We start from the raw sequence: 21,185 nt of genomic DNA, 5'->3' as shown, positions 1-21,185 counted from the left end.
AACTGGAGATGACATAAGGAGAGTTGCTAGTGGGCATCGCTCCCATTCTGTCACCATGAGAACACTTTTCTTTCTACTTACATTTCTCAGAATAGCTCTGACCCCTGTCAGCAAGTCGCCCGAGGGGTTCAGAGGAAAAAACGCTGAAGGGGTGGAAATTAAAACAGAAGAGTTGGGTTTTATCTGTCATTTCTGTTGTTAAAGAGCGGGTTATTATTGGAATTTAGAGTAAGAGCCTTGTTGAAGAAAAGGCGATGAGACTTCACTAGAAATACTGCAGTGAAAGAGGTGAAACAAATTCAAGAATCTCCCCTCACCACTTTCCTTCAGAGGAGTTCTTGGCACAGCTGACTAGGAGGTGACAGTGGGCATTACCTGGAGGAGCTGCATGTGAGAATGCAAATGTCTGCATTCACTTGGATTGGACATGAAATGGACTTTACATAGCCAGCTCCCTGTACAAAATCCACGTCCAATTGAGCCCATGTGTGAATAGAGCAGGTAACAGTCTGGAGAATTCACAGCGAGCAAGTGGACGTATTGATGACATTTCTACGATGTGGCTCGCATGACAAGAAGAAAACAAACGTGCAAGGGTGAAGAAGGGAAGAGAGGCAACGAAAATGTCTAACTGGAGAGATGAATTGATTGGGGAGGGGTAAGGGCCAAAGGTGAAATTGTTTTGTTGTTTTTTACTACCACTACTATTATTTGATACGTAATGAAATTGGAAAGTAGGTTATGTTTGCATGAATCTTTATGATGTATATTGTTTTATTTTGGAGGGGAGTTTTAACATCTGACAATGTTTGCATTGCCTAAATCACAGTAGATGTAATTAACAAACTTGACTTAGTTTTACCAATTTTTTAAAGACATCTGTGCACTAGGCGCCTGGTGTTTTTGCTGGAGCGCTCTGAACTCCTCAAGTTAAATAAGATTCAACCTCAGAGGGGAAAAGCAGCCCACATACTTTCCGGTTTTGTTTTGTTTTTCACATTGTCTAATCAGTTGATTTGAGAGGCGGGCCTTCTGTGGTGGTCATGACAACAAGTTTACAGTTGGTAAACAATGGAGGAGAAACTGGTGGTAGAGGCTGATGGATACCCAGAGCTATACGGCCCGACGTCATCCTAAAATATGCCGGGAGACAGCCATCGGGTAGGTAGTCTCACCACCAGACAATCAGAGATCTCCGCCTTCTGATAGTCTGGGGACACTCCTTTCTATAGTGTGTTTAACACACCGGTGTGCTCAGTCTACAAGATTGTGGAAATGAAGGACTTACAGCCACTTTGTTTAAAACTTTTAACGCAGTCGGACTATGTTTACGAGCACAAGAGTTCAGCGAGCCACCGAAGGACTGCCCTGCGGATTTACTATTGGTTCTGCAACGTAGGGAGTTTTTTTAAACTCTGAAATTGTATCCGCCCATCTAAACACAAAATCAGGGAGAAAGTCATCAGTCTTTAGTTAAGCAAAGCGTCTAAAGACTGACTTGTGAGTCTATTGGATAGGCGAAGCTCCTGGACCAACTGGTGGTACTCCCCATGATCCACCCTCTTTTTTAGGGTCTCATGTACCCACACAGATCTCCGTTTATCTGCTGACAGCCTCTCACCCTCAACCAGAGCTACAGCAAGTCCCCCCTGCCTCAACATTTTAGTAACTAACTGCTGGTTACTGGGGGAAAAAACAGTAGATCGGTTACACAGGAAGGTTAGTGTAAGGGCGTGATGGCTAGGTCAGCAGTATAAGTTACCATGGTTACTCAGCAGGGATTCACATAAGCCACAGTAATGGAACGGATCTCTCACTTAAACTAGCAACACTTACTAAAATAAGCCAGGCGTTTCCTTTATCCGCCTTGATGGAAAACTCCTCAAGCAGACAAGCTAACCACGCTCCACAAAAGCAGCCTACTGAAGCCTCGCAAAGCAGGTCGTAGTGGTTCATCAAGAGGTGGCTACATATACTAAAAGGGTAATTGGGAAATGAAGAGCAGGTGTGTGGGCTTGTGTGGGAAATAGGTGGCTGGACCTGGTGAGGCACACTGAGGGCAACTGCTGGTGTCACTGGGATTGACTCAAATGTCAAATAAGTCATTGACTGGCAGGTATAAATAAGAGCTGGCTGATGTCGTGACACTGTGTGGTGATGGATTGGTGGAAAACATTAGCTCAAGATAGATGGAGACTTAAATTCTCTTAATATAAAGTCTATTCGTGGTTTATTTCAGGGACTCAAGGAAAGAGATTGTCAGTGGGGAGATATCAGATGATTCAAGCTGTGGGAAGTCTCTCTTGACATGATTTGATGGATTATTCCTGCGCTGCTACAGCCACTAGAAAAGAAACACTCGGGCACATGTGCAGCGTTTGAAAAGAAATCTCATTGACAATTACAATAATCAATTCCTCACATCATCCCACACCTGAAATCAATAATGCAAAACAAGACGAGAGCTCGCGCTGGATAATGACTTTTTCAGAGACAGTGACAACGAAGATTTTCTCTTGAGCTCACCCAGTTGTTGAAATTGTTGCTCTTTATTTGCAGCAAATCTCCATTAAATCTGGTTCAATGTTAACCTGTGGGCTGTATCAGAGCTCAGGTCTGAGGTGTTTGGTGAAATAACAGCAGGGCCAGCTCAAGTGTTCTTGTTGAAACCTCACCCTTGTTGTTGTAATGGGGACAGAGGAGCGAGGGCGACAGGGGCAGCACTCACAATACCAATTTTTTAAACCTCCTACTGCCAAACTGCTTGTACACACATGCACACTCCCATAATCCCTCTCTTTTTTCCTCACCCTCTCATGCCTGTCAGTTCTCTAAATATGGCTGGGTAAACAAGAAAACAACAAACGCTCACACACAGTGACAATACATCCTGTCTGCACACATTAAAGTCTGTATAAATATCATCCAGGAAAACACACAGGTTCATCCCACACATGCGCCAAAAAGCTCACACACATCCTGTGACTCAGATGTTTTTCTGGGTTTCTGAAGCTCTCAAAATATATAGAATATAATGCGGAGTGACTGTATACAGCAGTTTGAAAAATAATGATGGAATCTTCTGGATCTTATTTTGATAGTTTCCTAATATCCATCATTCATCGAAACATTTCCTCCACTGATTTCATTACTGTAATCTCAGGAGCAAACAACATAAATGTCAGGAAACACAATAAGCCAGATAATGAGGCATGTCGACAACTGTTCAGTCATGACAACAAAACCAAAGCAAAAGATGAGATGTGCAGGAAATGTCCGTCACAGGCCTTAAATGTAATGAAAAACTGTGTGTCAGTGCAACAGGTGAAAATGGGACCACAAAGAGTGCAAAAACATGAAATAGATGTTATAACTAAAACTTTATAAAACCTTTATTTTTTCACTCATTTGTGGTAAAACTGAATTTTGTTTTAAGGTGACAGGTGATGTACCTATGTCATGAATGAATCATAGAAATATGGAAGTGTAATGCATTCACATGAGAAAAACAACATTTGCCCTGTTTTTCTGAATTAACAAGATCGTGAATGAATGAATGAATGACTTTATTTCAAACCAAAGTTTACAACAACAAAAAAAATGAATAAATAAAAAACAAGGCAAGACAAAGAAAACAGATTGCTCTCTTTTGAATGATTCATTATCATTATCTCAGAATTCTCAGAAAAGTTTTCATGGGGAAAAATCTGCTCTTGTTTTTCTGAATGGAACACAAATTATTTTTCAAAATAATCAGGAAAGTTACAAAAGCTGCTGTTGAATGTCTAAATTAATTAGATAAATTCTCATGTTTAATTTTTCTGAATTACTGAGATTAATTTGTTCATTCAGAAAAACAAGAGGAGATTTTATTTTCATGAAATCTTTTCTCACCTCAGCTGGCACCGGACATCAATGTGATGTCAGAAAGACGTTGGACTCTATCTCATAGACCAGGGGTCGGCAACCTTTACTGTCAAAAGAGAGCCTCATATTAAAGCTCACACAGCCATTTAAGTCAAATTTAACCTATCAACATTACTAATATATCTAAATGAGCATTCATTAAAATGTTTTAGCACAAAGTGGCTCCCCTGCAATGGGCTACTTTTGATTATTTGGTACTTTAACTTTGAAACTAATTTGTCCACGCACTATTGAATCCTCTATTTTCCACTGAGACTTTTTCCTTTCAGGATGTGGGATCTACAGCTGGCCCTGCGAGGGAGACTCAAGACTACTGGGGCCATGGATAGTGATGTTTTTAGAGAAAAAGGCACCAGGCCACAGACACATGATGCACGTTGTAGTTGACAAACATTTTTTTAAATTGGTATATGGGCTATGCATTTTAACAGTTGAGGAATGTAAGAATCATTCTAGGTCTACAACAATAAATGAAAATTAAAATGTTAGAAAAAAGAAAAATGGTTATTCATTACCATATAATTTTCTGTCAAAGCCACAGGGAGCCACTGGAGAGTGGCTAAGGAGCTGCAGGTTGCCTACACCTGGGATAGACGTTAAAGCAACACAATGTAGGATTGCTCTTTTTACCTCACTGGGTCCCCCTATAGACGAAAAACGGTATTGTCTGTTACAACTGTCGCAAAAATCTTTCTGCGCATGCATTTGTTGACAAGCCAACGATACTGGAGAACTTCCTGAAGTTGACCGTGTAATATGCGATCATCATGTCTTCAGAACAGGTAAAGTAGCCTTATAGCATTTTGTACAAACATGATTAGGCCCATTGCTTTATTTATTTATTCATTTTCGAAAATCAGAAATGAGTTGCTCTTCGCCACTCTAAAGAGAGGAGGGGGTATGCCGTAAAGCAGACAAATTTTGCAGTCTTTTTTGTGTCCGGGTTCCTACCCGAACCCCGAAACTGCATAGTGCCAGTGCAAGTGAAACAGACGCTCTGAAGTAATGACGGAGGTGTCATCCAACCTTTTGTGAGTTGATGTACCATCACAAGGATCTTGGATATATATTTTGAGGGCTCAAAAACTCCATTGTTTTGGTTTAAATTTTGGTTTGAATGAAAATCGTGTTGAGGATATTTTCACAGCGTTTCACAACATTAAGATGTTTCATAGACACAGTGATTCGTTCTCCATACCTTACAACTAAATGTGGTTATTCTACAGCAAGATGACGTAGGAATGAGATGTTTGGAACATGTTGGATTTTGGTTACGTAGCAACTCAAATCAGCATCTGTCGTCAGTGTTCTACAAATTTACGTTGGCATTGGACGTTGCCCTGACATCAAATTTTGGTCACATTTAACCAAGTATCAGTGTATAACAATGTTGGTGGCCAGCTGGGTCGTCACGGAGCATGTTCCTCACAAGATGACAAAAATCTAAGACAGTGTGACATCACCCTGACAATATCTATAGCAATTTATCCTGAGAGTGACGTGAATGTGTGGACCAAATTTCCCGTCCAGTCGCTCCAAACATAATGCACGTTTGAAAGACTTTGGATTCAAGTTATCTGACATCAAAATCTAACATGGTAGTCAGCGGGGATAATTCTAAGATTATAATCTTTTTCATTCAAAAAAACAGAGCAGATTTTTTTTTTTTTTTAAATCAGGTGAAAAAAAGCCAGTAGAATAAGCGGAACGAAACATCACCTGCAATATCATGATAGTTATTAATAAAATATGCTGTAAAAAGATCCTATTTAAGCAGCACAATAGTTTAATTAATGGTAGCTAATTGAGACACAGTGTGGACCTGTCAAATGAAATAATGATGGTCTCTAATAATAGCCTGGTGCTCAGTTTCAGCGTCATTACTGTGAATGCTGAGCGCTTTTACACCTCAGAAAAAGGCACAGTGAGCTGAATCACCTTCTACGTGGAGCACAATGTGCCAGTCACACGTTGTAGACACATTTCTACATCGACAAACCCCAGCATTAACACTGTGTCATTCTGATTAAGTCTTATTTTGTTCAGCTGAATTGAGCAGTGGGTTTGCTACCTGTTCAGCTCAGGATGGAACAAACAAATCATTAAAGAATCGCAGCAGTTTGTTCGACTTTTACAGTGAAAAATATGTCCCCCTGCCCTCATGACAGCCACTGGTTACCTTTTCATTCAGCTCTCTGAGTGTATGTGTGTGATGAAAATGTAGCAGTGAGGGGACCTGCAGGCATTGAAATGAGAGGCTTCTTAACAGATGCTACGCTTGAGTACATTCAGCTGCCACCACAGAGAAACACTGCTCGCTTCAGTCCTGTCAAATCAATCTCACACACATTAATGCGTAAACATGCGTGCACGTAAACTCGCACAAACGCCCTTTCCATTCAGATCTCCAGATCCAATGTGGGACTCAAGTGTGTCCTCCTGTCTGTCTCAATTAATGTTTGTGCTTAATCACGATACTACAGGTGGAATAATACATGAGCTCTGTTTCTATCAGAAGATGGATTCCACCAAGCAGCCCTCCACTGTTACTGCCTCCATCTTTTGTGTGTGTGCATAAAATAGTAGCAGTCTGATGACAGAGTCCAGCTTTTCAGAGGGAGCGATGAAGAGAGTGGAGAGACACCAACAGTGGAAGAAAGAAGATGATGATGGATGAGGAGGAAGGGGGATTTTCCTTTAAGGTCAGATTTTCAAGGTCAAGACGTATCGAGTGGCTTCTTTTTTAGTCAAAAGAGAGAAAGTAACCTTTGACAAATCACACGCAGCCTCTTTCTCTAGTTCTGTCCTCATTATCGGTGTGAAGCTAACACTTATTTTAACTGTGACGAAGGTAAGAAACTAATTAGAGTCCAGCTCGCTCAACAGAGTGTGTCCCCGTGTGCTCATGCCCCATTAAAATAACACACACACGCACACATTTAAGAACACACAGCGTAGTCCCGGTGTGAAGGTCGTGCTCAGTGAAATAAAAGCAGTTAAATCGTTGACATTCTCATCTGACCCTATTACATCCTGCCAATTTAGAGCACAAATCATTTGCAATTACCTCTCATAAGAAGGAATTAAGGGTGATTTCTCTCATTTGCACTAATGAACGCAGCCTCCATGCACACACACACCAACACACACTCCATGTGCAGCAGCTGCTGCTTGACGACTTAGGGACTGTGCTTAACTTATCAGAGGAGAGGGGTGACTGGGGTGTGACTTCGTTTTCTTTGTTTTTCTGTGTTTTTATCTCTTGACCCTCCCTGAAGCTAAAAATATTTTTCCTCAGGCCCTGATCACACAGAAAGGTGCACCGCCCTGCTTTTTGAATGCCACTAGTAGAAAACTAAAAAAAGCTTGCTGCGCCTTTTTATTATAGCCACCACCCGCAAATAGTTTGTCCGACACAGGGAAATGGAGATCTGTGTGGGTACATGAGACCCTAAAAAAGAAGGTGGATCATGGGGAGTACCACCAGTTGGTCCAGGGGCTTCGCCTCCATGATGGCTGTTTCCAGGCACATTTTAGGGTGACTCTGGGGCAGTTTGACAACCTGCTGTCTATCATTGGGCTGTATAGCTCTGGGTATCGAGCAACTGCTAACGCCAGTTTGTCGTGACCACCACAGAAGACCTGCCTCTCAAATCATCCAATTGAACAATGTGAGAAAAGCGTTTGCGAAGTGCCTCGAGCACAGAAACATGAGGTGCCACACAACCCAAAAACAGCAAGCAAAAACATAAATACTTATTAAAACAATTTGCAAAACAAACAAAAAGCTGCTTCCAGCTGCTAAAGCGCTTCCTGTGTGATCAGGGCCTTAAGCGTCCCTAAGTGACTGGAGGGAAAATGCCTGCCCCTCCCTCCACCACAAATAACCATATTTTTTTATATCCACACCAAACGCAGGTATTGGAGCCAATGTAACGAGCAAACAGAACGAGAGTGAGAGCTATCACCAAAACAAACAACTAATTTCTGAAGCAAAATGCAAACCCTCCTTACAAATGGTATCATTACACAAGCTGTGTGCACCTCAGCAGAATATGAGTTCATGACAGCCACCTAATATTGGTTCTTCCACACAAAACCAACAAAATTTAATAACCCTACACATCACACACAGACTCACAGATGACATCGCGCACACAGCTGGCATCCACGACACGCACATAAAATGACTGCTTTTCCAGATAAACTGAACACAACACTGGCACTATCAGAAACTTGGCACAGTGGCCGTTAGACTATTAAATTTTAAAGACTTACTCTTTAATGTTTGAAAATTAAAGGCTGAAAACAAAATCCTGGAGTTGAAGAAAGCCTCAATTTTGACTATTGTCATGCTGAAGTGCAGAATAAAATGATTTTTATGTTGTGTTCACACTAAATGCGATGCAAATTTTTGTGTTGTGTCATTCGCATATTTTGTGTTGACTTGCTTCATATGCACAAATAACTCCCGCTAAACGTGCGTGAAATCGATGAATTAAATAATGAACTTCTGCCAGTACGTACTCGGCGTCATACGTCTTCAGAGGATCTCACTGCTGATTGGGTGTCCCGGTGCAAATCAGTCACTGAAGTTGAGATTTTTCAACTAAGCGTATAACGCAAAATCGCACCATTCACTTCATTCAAGCCACTTAATTCAAGTATGTTGCATCATTCATGTCTTGGCCATTGCGCCACCGGCAAGAATTCGCGTCGAATCGCGTCTTTACATGTAATTCACTTGTGCAAATTGTTTTATTTGCATCTGGTGTGAACACAACATTAAGAGGGAATGCTTGACCGCACATGATGTGTTCAAAGGCCATCGGAAATTTTAAAATTTGGCGATAAATTCTGATTTTAAAGTTTCTGGCTATGATAAATGGTGGGATTTTGGCAATTTTTAAAGAAAACATGCCTTTTAAACCCACCGGTGGGATTTGGGGCTCAGAGGGTATTTAAAATAAGACTCTATAATAAGCCCCTAGGCCAAAATAAAAACAAAAGTCGCTCCCCAGTGCCTTAAAAAATATTCGACATGCCTGCCCGGTTTTGCACCCCCCACAGATAAGGAACAGTCCCTTGCTGTATATGGCTTGTCAGCGCAAACCAAGAGGGGAAATAAGCAAACCAAACTCGCCCCCGTCATTTCAATCTGCTGTAAGTGTTCGACCTCTTCCCTTTGCTCTCATCTCTCCACAAACAAACTTTTACTAAAACAAGATTAGTTTGGAGAATTTTTTCTGTCTGAATCTGGCATTGTAAATGTTATGTAGAACAAATTGGGGCACCTCTGGGAGAATATTGTTTTTCTCCCCCGTGTCCCCTAATATCCACTGAAATCCCTTAAATGATTCACAATGTGGACATAATGAGGAGGACACAGTCTTGGCTCAGCCTTCCCTTCCTCAAATGGCTCTCTTGTGTTCTTCATTAACAAAGGCTGCTGCCTGGAGACTAATTTAAACCTGAATCAGCAGGGTTTTCTGCTTCGGGGTTGTCAGGCAAATGAAAGAGAGCTCAGGTGAAAGAAAGCTCAACCCTCACTAGAGAACTGATGAATTCATCAACATGAAAAACAATAAAATAGCCTTGGGTTTTTTTCATATTCATATTTCCCATTGTTACATAAGCTGCTGTACATCCTCCCATACATGATCTCCTGTGTGAAACAACTTATGTAAATTCAGAGGATATTTTAGCCACAATAGCAGCGTGTTTCTAGGAATAACCACCTTGGTCCATACTGAAATATGTCAATAACTATTGAATGGATTGCCATGAAATTTTGTATGGACATCCATGGTTTCCAGAGGACGAAGCCTCCTGATGCCGGCGATTCCCTGACCTTTCTTCCTTTAGCATGCAGCTCACGTTTTGAGCAAAAGGTCTCCACAACTATTGGATGGGTTACCATGAAATTTGGTTCAGACATTCATGTCACTTTCAGGGTAAATTGCTTTAGAGAATGTCAGGGTGATGTCACACCGTGTTAAATTTGTGTCATCTTGTGTGGAACACGCTCTGTGACCACCCAGCTGGCCACCAACGTTGGTAGATATTTGGTTGAATTTAGGTTGTGACCAAAATTCAGTGTCAGTGCAATGTCTATTGCCAATGTAAATTTGACGTAGAATACTGGCGACAGATGACGTTGAAGTTTCATTGGTTATAAGTTGTGTTGTTAAGTCACCAAAATCCACTGTCCTCCAAACATGTCGTCATCTTGACATAGAATAACGTCATTGAGTTGTAAGGTATAGAAAACAAAACCCTATGTCTGCAAAACGTCATTGTGTTAAAGTCTCCATAACGTGAATCTCTAACATTGTTAGTCATTTAAAATATCATCAACCCAATTTTCATTCCAACCTAAATTTAACGTCTTTTTGACATCATATTAACATCCAGTACCAGGCAGCTTTGCCTTCTACGGTGGTCAAGCAAATGTCACTATTCGGACAAACTAATCATGATTAACAACACAGATACATTTTGCAGCCCAGAGCTGGAGTACAGACCTTGAAGCACTAAATCCACTCACATACCCGAATATTGTAAACTATCTCATTTTTGCGTATTCTTTGGTAACAGATTGTGTACGTCACATGATTAACTGTTTATCCAGCATCAGGTCAAAATTCAAATTTGTTTAAAACTTTGGTCAATGACCAAATGCCTCCAAAACTAATGACATTCCCATCAAACTAAGGTGGTGAACATTGCCTGCAATGTCAGTGAGCACGTTAGCACAATATTAGTCCATCCATTCATCCATTCACGGGGGCAGCAGGCTGAGCAAAGGAGTCCAGATGCTCCTCTCCCCAGCAACTCTTTCCAGCTCCTCCTGGGGGATCCTGAGGCGTGCTCAGGCCAGATGAGATATATAATCCATCCAGTGTGTTCTAGGTCTACCCCGGGGCCTCCTACCAGTGGGATGTGCCTGGAGCACCTCCAACAGGAGGTGCCCAGGAGGCATCCTGATCAGATGCCCGAACCACCTCAACTGGCCCCTTTCGACGCAAAGGAGCAGCAGCTCTTCTCTGAGCTCTCTCCGATGTTAGTTTTTTATCTTAAGGCATGTGCCAATGTACAGCCTCAGAGAGCCTAGCATGGCTGTAGACTCTGAGTCATGTTTTAAGGCCCTGACAATCCAAGCTGACGGTCAGCCATTGGTCAATTTTGGGCCGTTACTGATTGTCGTTGCAGTGTGTCTCGCACTGTTGGCTACCGTCAGTGGTAGTCAGTTTTTTTTCCTGTCAATTCAGCTTGTTGAATTGGCGTCTGCGAATGCAGGGCCCATCAATGAATGAAATCAGTCTGACTGGCAGTTCAGCTCAGCGCACAAGAAGAAAAACAGAAGTGAGGAAAGTAAACAAAGAGCTAAAGTCAAGAGAAAGTGACATAAAACAAACTTGTTACATGAGGTAAGATTATTTTTCTTTCACCATTAAGCTCTTCCTGGTGGTTTGTGTTGTTGTTCACTGGTGCGCAGTAAATATGCACTGGATTGTGTTGTTAATGTGCCAACTGGCTAACTAGCATCAAGAGGGTCTTCTAGTTTCCTTTTTTGTATGACATTTACCGACGACTGCCATCTGCTGGTGTGGATAGTTATTTCCTCTCATGCTAGTGGATAACGCTCATGCTGTTTGGCCATCGGTTGAAGTCTCTGTAGTATGTTCATGTGCAACTTTTGGCCGAGACACAGGCGACATGAGGCGACACAACAGGGGGCCTTCATCGCCGCTTGTTCTCTGAAGTTGGTTTGGTGTGTCTGGGCCTCAAGCCAGGCTGTAAGGATGGCAGTGTTGGTGGGTTGGTCGAGGAGCCTATTTGGTACAGACTGAAATATGTAAGCAACAAATTTAGAGCCACCAGTTAACCTGCATGTCTTTGGACTGTGGGAGGAAGCCGGAGTACCCGGGGAAAACCCATGCACAAGGAGAACATGCAAACTCTGCACAGTTCAACCCCAACCCCACCCCAGATTTGCTGTGAGGCAACAATGCTAACCACTGCACCACTGTGCCACCCATTTAACCATGCTAATGTTAGCGTTTAGCCTCACAGAGCTGCTAACATGGTTAAATACTTGTTCCCTTGTTATGATTAGAGAATTGTGGTTACTGTAAACCATAAAAACGCCATGATCTAACTCTTACCTCAAGCAAGGTACTCACTGTAACTAAATCATTTTGTGTGAATGCATTTAGAGCTGTCTGGTTTCTTCTTTAATTCTGTTAACGCACATTTTACAGCTACGCTATGCTACTTATGAGGCAAAGATGAGAAATACCAGACTCGCTGTATCTTATAATTCATTTGAAACCAACCATCAGTCCTCATCCTGCTTCAGCTCCCCTCACCCCCGCCCTCCCCACGTGCTCCTCTCTCAGACGTGGTAAATGGAGAACTCTTACAGCTAATCTGACTTTAATGGAAGAGAAAAATCAAGTCCAAACACAGCACTGGTAGCACATCGCTCCCCTCCATCATCCCTCTCTGTATCTCCACCTCTCTGCCCCAATCATTACATCTGGCCTATAAATAAATGCCAGAGCTGTCACACAGGCAAATGGAGCTACCAACATGGGAATTGGTGGCAGGGAGCTGAAAGACGGGAGGCAAGCCAAAAGAATAACAATATGCCCAATGTGCATCGTTGCCAAGGTAGGGGAGACACGGAGGGAAAGCAGGTAAAGTCAGACAGCTTGACACCAGCAGCTCAGATAGACAGGCAGGCAGATCAGCAACTGGAGAGAAAAATATCTCAGACCAGTCCAACATTTCTATATGTGAGTGGCCCAGGCCTCAGGTGTGGTGGGCAAAAGGGGAAAGGTGGAGCAGAGAGCCAGAACATTCATCACTGTCAGAGCAAAAAGAGGAGAAGAAACATCAGATGGATCCAAAAGAAGAAAAGTATCTAATTACATTCAACACAGCACTGTGGAAATAATCAAGTTTAAAAGCTTTGAGTTAAACAAATGTGCCACGTTGTGCTGACAGATGTTACTAAATTCGGGCTCACTCTGAATAAAAAAAACAGGCTTTTGTGCGAAGACATTTTCAGTTCTCTCCTGCTGGTTGGAGGACATTATTTGCTGTTATCTGACAGTAAAGAGTACAAACAACAGACGAGTAGTGATGTAGACAAGAAGGAGCGCTGACCTTTAAGAAAGAGAGGTAGAACCACTTTATTTGCCCAAATAAATCATACAAACAAGCTTAACATTTGCCCTGTACGTTTTATCCATCTAGACTTTCAGAAGCTGCAGGCAGAAACTGGGGTCTGTGCCAGCAGGGCCAAGTCATCACCAGCTCAGAACCCCTGCCAACGTTTACAGGTTATCCACCGCCTCGGGCATTTCATCACATGACAAGCCTCAGCAATACCTGTGCTTTCACGTAGGGCTACTTGTACTCGTTGCCAAAGTGTTGCTATGGTTGTGGTGAAATTTATTTTAATACCAGATGTTGCTTAAAGGTCAAGTGTGTAGGATGTGGGGGATGGATTGGCAGAGATGGAATATCATATAATAAACATGTTTTCTTTAATGTATAATCACCTCAAAATAAGAACCATTGTGTTGTCTTTACCTTAGAATGAGCTGTTTATATCTACAAAGGGAGTGGATCCTTGTCCACAGAGTCCGCCATGCTGCACTGCCATGTTTCTACAGTAGCCCAGAATGGACAAACCAAAAACTGGCTCTAGATAGATTTTTCCATTTTCATGTTTTTGCATTGGCCACCATAGTTAGCAGCCCCTCCACAACCAACACATTCTCACTCCAACCTTGTCACAAGTTTGGCTCATGGACTTTTCATGTCCACATACGACATGCAAGGTACCCTGGGTGCATTGGTGGTTGACATTCTGGCCTGGGACACCATGTCAAGTTCTGCCTGTTACATGCATTGTCTTCTTTCAAGACACACTTCTCTTTGTACAGGAAATGTACGTTTACATACAGTCTCTTCCAAAATAAACGCACTACGTCGGCACAACTCAGAGAATAGACGTTGGTTTTTTTTACTTCAACAACACACACACACACGGTTGGGTTTAGGAAAAGGAAGAGGATTTGGCTATAGAATCTTACGGGATGTGAACACCGCTCTCTTGGGTGAAAGTCAGTGTTTGCTGGATTCGCCCACCAACTCTCTTGCCTGCCCCACTTGGACTTTCACCACCTTAACTTTCGTCCATGTCCCACCGCATTTCCACCTTATTCAGCTGGGCGCTGTTAAACTATAATGGCAACCGGCCGCGAATCAAGCTAACGTTAAAGGATGCCTTTTTTCATTGCTTTCTGAAGCTGCAAGTCACTGACCAAGCACCGGATTTCGATGACTTCGGAGTGAGACCGGGCTCCCACGACAGGCAGCATCAGGGAAACACTAATTTCTTCAACATGAAACTGCTTTGTTCTGTGTTTTTACTGGTTTAAATCACCCGGGCCCACTGTCTTGAAGACCTCTGCAGATAATTTGGCCCTTGCCAAAAACCTCCTGAACGTCTGGATCCTGAAATATCAAGAGAAAAAGGTGAGCAGACTGCTGGACCAGCAGCCTGTCTGTGATGCGCCGAACAGCGTCGGAGAAACACAGATTTGTAACGTGAAACTGCTTTATTCAATGTTTTTACTGGTTTAAATCACCTGGTCAGTTTGTTTTTTAAAGGAGGAGACCTCTGTGGATAATTTAGCTCCCGGAAAAATTCTCCTTAACACCTGAATCCGAAAAAGGGGAGCACACAATAGCAGTTGCTGGTCTAGCGGCCCGCCTGCAACAAGCCAAACAGAGTCAGAGAAACCTTGATTTGTCACTTGAAACTGCTTTTTTTCAGTGTTTCAGAGGTTTAAATCACAGAGTCTGTTTGTTTTAGAGAAGACGAGACCCTTGTGGATTATTCCGCTCTCTGTAGAAACCTCTTGAACATCTGGATTAGAAAAAGGTGAGCACAAATTAGCAGGTGCTGGAATAGCGACCCATCTGGGTGGAGCCAAAAAGTGTTAAAGAAACTCTCATTTGTGATGTGAAACTGCTTTAGACAGTGTTTTTACTAGTTTTAATCACCTGGTCTGTTTGTCTTGGAGAGGAAGAAATCTCTGTGGATAATTCTACTCCTGGGAAAAACTTGATGAACAAAGAACACTGAAGAAATTCTAACCAGGAGAAGTTTGAGCTGGTTGCAGTCTGCCATCCTCACCCCTATAGATGCCACTAAATCCTACACACTGTTCCTTTAAGTTTACATTGTTAAGAAGATCCTGTATTGCAATATGTGTGTGTAGTTAGTTTAATCTGTTGTAGCAGTGGTGTGCAAGATGAGCCGTGCGTGGATTAAATGCTGATCTTTCTGCCGTCACAACCATTAGCACACTGAAACAGCAGGATTTTACATATTGGGAATTTCATGCATTAACGTAATAAGTTTGTGCTCGCCACTGGCAAATACATTGCTTACAATTACTATATAATTATATCAGATCATTGAGCAGCTTTATCACGAGGGTGTCTCCGGGCTAATATTATCTCCTGCAGATGCCGGTTTCTTTGCATAAATCATTGCGCTTACACTTCTAGACAGTAACTATCTTCATCTAATTTTACTCTGTCCACAGAATCCACACCAAGCTTTTGCTCAAACAGGTTGCCGCGTGTCGGCCATTGACTGGCACAATCAAGTATGAATATCTGCGCATAATTTAAGAATTAATTATGAACCACATGTTAATTTAAAAGTGAATAAATTAAAAGCATGAGGGAAAGACAAGTTCCCACATGTTTACATGCCGGCACACATGTAGATCCGTAGACCCTGATGATGATCGTGGCTGTATAATCAGTTATCCCTGCAGTTGTATATGAGGGCTTTAATTGACTGCCTTAATTGACTGTCAGCCAGCACCAATCAAGCTGCAGAGATCTGAGAGGTCTGTGGACTGGGACCAAGCCTCTCGGGTGATAGTTAATCTGCCAGCCTCAGCCCTTCAGATGTCGACACACACAGAGAAGATTGTAAACGCAGCGTGCTCAAACAGCCTAATCACATACTTTATTGAGAAGAGTTTTAAAAAAACGCTCCCAGAATAGATTTAATATATAGTTGCATGCACTGATTGACATGACAATAACATGGAGACAGTTAAATAGATGGGTGTCAGACATTAAGAGCAGGTAAATCAATGAACATGACTGAGTGTTACTAAAGATACAAGTCACGGAGGAGATACAGTCGACTGCATGAAGACGTCTTTCGGCACCATATGTACGGCCATATTGTAAAATCAATCACGAGCTCGCAGAGTAATTTATATAGATGCATGATGAAAGGGAATAAACCGTCTGTCTAGGCTATATTAGGCGCATCATCCTATTTGAAGTGTACTGATGGGAGGAGAGCAACAAGGACGTTTCCTTCTGACAAAAAACCCAATTTGTAGTCGACAAAAACAGCAAGGCCACAAATCGCTCAGGCATTCCTCCTCTAAATCTTGTCATAACACAAAATAATTCAACACTCTGCCTTGTCTTTAAAGGGGTTTGTTACAAAATGTATGCTCCCAGCATGTGTGCATGTGTGAGTGTGCACGTCTGTGTGTTTTCGGCATGGCTCCATAACGTTCCCAGCTGGCCCTGAACGTCGTTGAACATTGATATTTGGTTCAATTTAGATTGTAATGTCGGGTAACCTAAACTCTTTGACGTAGAATGCTGACGACAGATGTTGATATTTTGTTGGGTTAAAGTTGTGTTGTTAAGTAACCAAAATCCAGTGTCTTCCAAATATCTTACATCAACATCATCTTGACGGGGAATAACAAGATTTATTTTTAAGGTCTGAAAGACAAAACCCAGCCTCTGCCTAACTTCAAAATGTTAATGTCCACACAAAGTGAAATTTTAACGTCATTTGACATTTGACATTTGAAAATGTCGTCAACATGATTTGTATCCCAACAAGTTTTACCACCTGTCTGATATAAGAGTCCAGCTTCTTCTAACGTCACATATTGACATTTGGTGCCAGTTGGAGTAAGTGTTGTGCAGGCATTTGGTCAAGAGGTGCACAGAGAGCACTCAGCACTTAACACTCATAGCATTTAAATGCAGTCTAAAAGAAAGTATCCAGATCGATGCAGCAGCACCACAAGTTTATCCCAGGCATCCTTTTCTCTTGTCAAACCATGGCGCAACTCGACCACTAACAGTTGATCAAAGAATCTGAGACCCAAACTAGAGATAAGGAGCAGCAGAGGTCTGGTCGGCTCACTTCTTTCTGACTCCACACCTTTGCATTCTCAAACTTGTCATCTTCAGCTCCAACTGACAGTCAAGACTAAAGATTTGCAACGAGACGAGTTGAAACATTCAACTACTTGCAATGCGCTGCAACATTCTAATTACCTGATGGTTCACACCAATGCAACTAGATGAGATGGTGTATCATCTCTATGCAACAGCTCTCATTACTTAAGCTTTAGCTTTAGCTTCTTAAAATCTGAATGAGGATAGTGATAGTGAGATACTGGCTACAGGTGTATTTGTAGTGGTGATGAAACGATGAAAAACAGAAACAAAACACACATCAGATGGACTGTGTTCATGATAGGTACGCCACAATAATGTAAATAACCAGAGCTAATTTATCAGTTAGTGAGAATGTGTGTGTGGGCGGGGGGCAGAGGCGGACTGGCCATCGGGAGTACCGGGAGTTTTCCTGGTGGGCCGCTGCGTCAGTGGGCCGGTAGGGCCGGACTGAGGAAAAAAAAAAAAAAGAAGAAAAAACGACTTTCGGCGCAGTTGGGCTGGCCTTTAATATGATAACCAATGTTTACAGTTTCTCTAGTGTCTGGCTAATCAGCATTAGTCCACATGGGTGTGTCACACCCCTTTCACCTCGGTCCTGAGGCTGTTGGCCAATCACAGCCGAAGGCCGAGGGCCTCGGTCCCTCCTCCCTCTGCATCTGTCAATCAATCAATCAATCATACACACATGCAAAAATGGAGAAGAAATGGAAAGGAGGAGCGGAGAAGTTGAGAGACGAAAAAAGGCAGGCACTACAGGCAGATGCTGCCAAGTGTCAAAAGTTGACACATCTATTTTCTGCTGCTGCATCTCAAGCAGGACCTTCAGCATCGGCAGCAGCACCTGCAGCTCTCGCGTCGCCGTCTGCAGGCGGAGGACAACGTGACCAGGAGGGAGATGCTAGTCAGGTGAGGCGGCTCTAAGCTAATGTGATAACATTATTTGGCTAGCTTGTTAACTTTTAGCACAACGCATGTAGGCTAGTTTGGCTGTCTAAACATGATTATTGTGTAACGTTACTAGAGCCAGACAGCGCTCAGTGGCATTAGCCAACATCAGCATGGCTAAGTAACTAATAAAATAGCTGAACATCTGATCTAACATTATCTCTTGTGTATTTCCCTTAAGCTGGTGAGCTAAATGCTGCTCTGCTGTATACATCATAGATGGTGTTGCAGAGAAAAGTGAGCTGCTGCAGAAATTGCTACTTCAGTAAGGTGATGATATGTTTATTATTATGTTATGATCATTATTAGTGTGACTTACATGCTCACCAGTCTTCACACGATTAAGCGACTATTACAGACTAACTATTTTAACTAACATTAAAAATATTACATATTTGTTCTAATCAAGGCCTCAGGTTAAATGATGTGTCATTATCCCTTCAATAATGTTTACATGAATATTTTTTTGTCTCCCACATATATATGAACATATTTGTTCCACCACCAGCATCCGCCACCATCATCCACCGCCATCATCCATCGCCATCATCCACCGCCAGCATTTGCCGCCATCACTCGCCGCCCCAGCCCCTGAGTGGGCCAGTCAGGTACTAAATTCCCGGGCCTCTTTTTTGCCCAAGTCCGCCCCTGGTGGGGGGCAGCGACCCACCCTCCGACACTGGCACACCAGGAGAACAGAAACACAGAACACCTGCCACAGCAAACAAACATGCTGTCTGCAGTCATTTTGACTTGACCAGCAGACTTTACTACAAACCTGAGTTGAGCTCAGAGGGTCAGTTCTAAAATGGTTTCGTCTCGTTGTGAATCTTTGGTCTGAACTGGGCTTCAGGTGTCATAACTTTGACTAATCAGACTGTGCGCAGCTCCCTCTGAAGCCACAAAATGTTTTATACAACTTTTTATCACATATGCAGTAGAACTCCTCAATACCTGTAAAGAGACTTACATGTGTGAAATAGAGTTCCCCTTTAACAGTGGTGTCCAAATTTAGAATTAGCTTTTAGCTTGTGATGAGGAATCTGATTTTTTTTTGTTATATACCGTACGTTTGTTTTGTTTGTTTGTTTATTTATGCTTCAATTTTTAATTTTTCAGTATGCAAAACAATGAACGTACACTAATCAAGTGTACAAATACGACTTAAATCTCACCCCTTCCTCCCTTCCCATCCAATGTAACCACCAGAACACAAGGTATAACCACTAAATCAATACATCAATAGTGTGGTTTCCTATGTAACAACCTTTCATACGCAGCAAACTTTCCCATTTCAGTTACCCAATCCTGAAAAGCAGATGTACCAAGTGCTTTCCAATTACTGAGAATATTCAGCCACCCTATCGTTACTGCTGTCTGGGTCTATTTCTTTATAACCCAAGGGAGCGCCAGCAGAACCCATCTATCTCCTAAATAGGGTTGTTAGCAGTGATATACTGGTTTCAAGGTGTACTGTGATATGAAAAGTGAGGGTTATCATACTGTGTGCATTTACTTATGGACAATATTGAAAAAAAATGCAACTGGACGGAGAATCTCACCTTAATTTTGCTTACTTTCAAAAGTGGGAGTTTTTATCCCTACTTCCATTTAAAAATGGTTTCATTTCGTAATAAAATGTTTGTTCAACCCAAAATAACGCCTCCATTTTCATTCTTTTAAGGGTCATTCTGACTGATAATAATAATTATTCTGTAATATCACCATACTGTGAAACCGTGACATTTTCTGAGACAGTTATTGGACCGTAAAAATCTCATACCGTTGCAACCTTACCCCCAAAATACCAACACTTAGACAGAGTGCAAAATGTGAAGCTCTAACATCAATAATATGGCTGTGAATCTTCATCCAGATGTTTTGGATGTTGCAGTGTAACCACATAACTACATTTCCTATACGTTTTCATAAAGCAAGTTTTTATGGATTTGTCCACAGAATACATTCGTACATGAAACCGATCCCATCTAGTCCATCCATACATTTCCAAATTTCTTGCTCAGCCACACCTGCTGTATTTCCTCACTAGATTCTTCAATGAACGAATATTGAAACCAAAACTCCAGCACGTAACAAGTAAAGGTAATAGACTGGTCAGCTCTGAGTTCCCAAACAACCCTCCAAACCACTTTGCCTCTCCTCAAGGATGTCACAGTCCAGGGTTCAAAGAAACAATTTTCAATAATTAAAGCAAATAAATTGTCCTGGTTGAGGTTTACCTCCACCTGTGGTTTGTAATTTCTTTCCTCCCTTTACTTCATTGCCTTTTGAAGTTGTTTCTGGGGAGTTACCTCACGTAGGAGAAAGCAGAAAATATCCTTGTCTTTTTCAAATTGTCCTTCATGGATTTGTATCCTGGATGTAAGATTCTATGTCTTAAGTCTATGATGGTCGCCCATTGTTTGTGATTTGGAGCGTCCGTCCTCAGCCAATTCTTTGTAATTGCTTTCTTTCCAGCAGCAAGGAGGATCTTGACTAAGTATTGATCTCTCTTGTGCATTGTTCCCTCCATATGTCCCAAGCACAGTACAAGACATGTTCGTGGGATTGTATAACCCAAGACCTCGCAAAGAACAGAATGTATACCATCCCAGAAAGAAGCTTTAGAGGGATTATCTCCATGTTCTTATTTGAGCTACACTTTTACGTATCACAATGTTGGTCATGTCGACAAAAGGCTGTTTACTTAGTGTGCAACCAAGAAGAACTGCAGACTGTTATTTTAAATCTTACGTGGATCGAAACAGAATGATCAATATGTGCATGTGTAGTTTGTGCATATACGTGTTCGTGTGTGTGTTTAAGGTTGGGAAAACTGCTTACCTGTATTTAACTACACAAATATCAGGAAACACCTGCCCAGCACATCATAATGACCTCTCTGTTTCCTAAATTCTCCTTCCGGTCACTCTGTGAGTGAACGTGGTGTCACATATGCAGCCGAGGGTTCAGCACACTAACCTCTGGGT

General features: G+C 42.1%; 1 protein-coding gene across 1 annotated transcript in view; it reads right to left on the bottom strand.

Moving 5' to 3' along the window:
* Positions 1-21,185, bottom strand: part of yjefn3 (YjeF N-terminal domain containing 3) — a 77,242-nt gene that overhangs the window by 55,052 nt on the left and 1,005 nt on the right. The window lies entirely within an intron of this gene.

This window comes from Epinephelus moara, chromosome 10 (assembly GCF_006386435.1).
Source record: "Epinephelus moara isolate mb chromosome 10, YSFRI_EMoa_1.0, whole genome shotgun sequence".
Classification (NCBI taxonomy): Eukaryota; Metazoa; Chordata; class Actinopteri; order Perciformes; family Serranidae; genus Epinephelus; species Epinephelus moara.
Note: the sequence above shows the minus strand (reverse complement) of the source record. Positions and strands in the feature narration are given on the sequence as shown.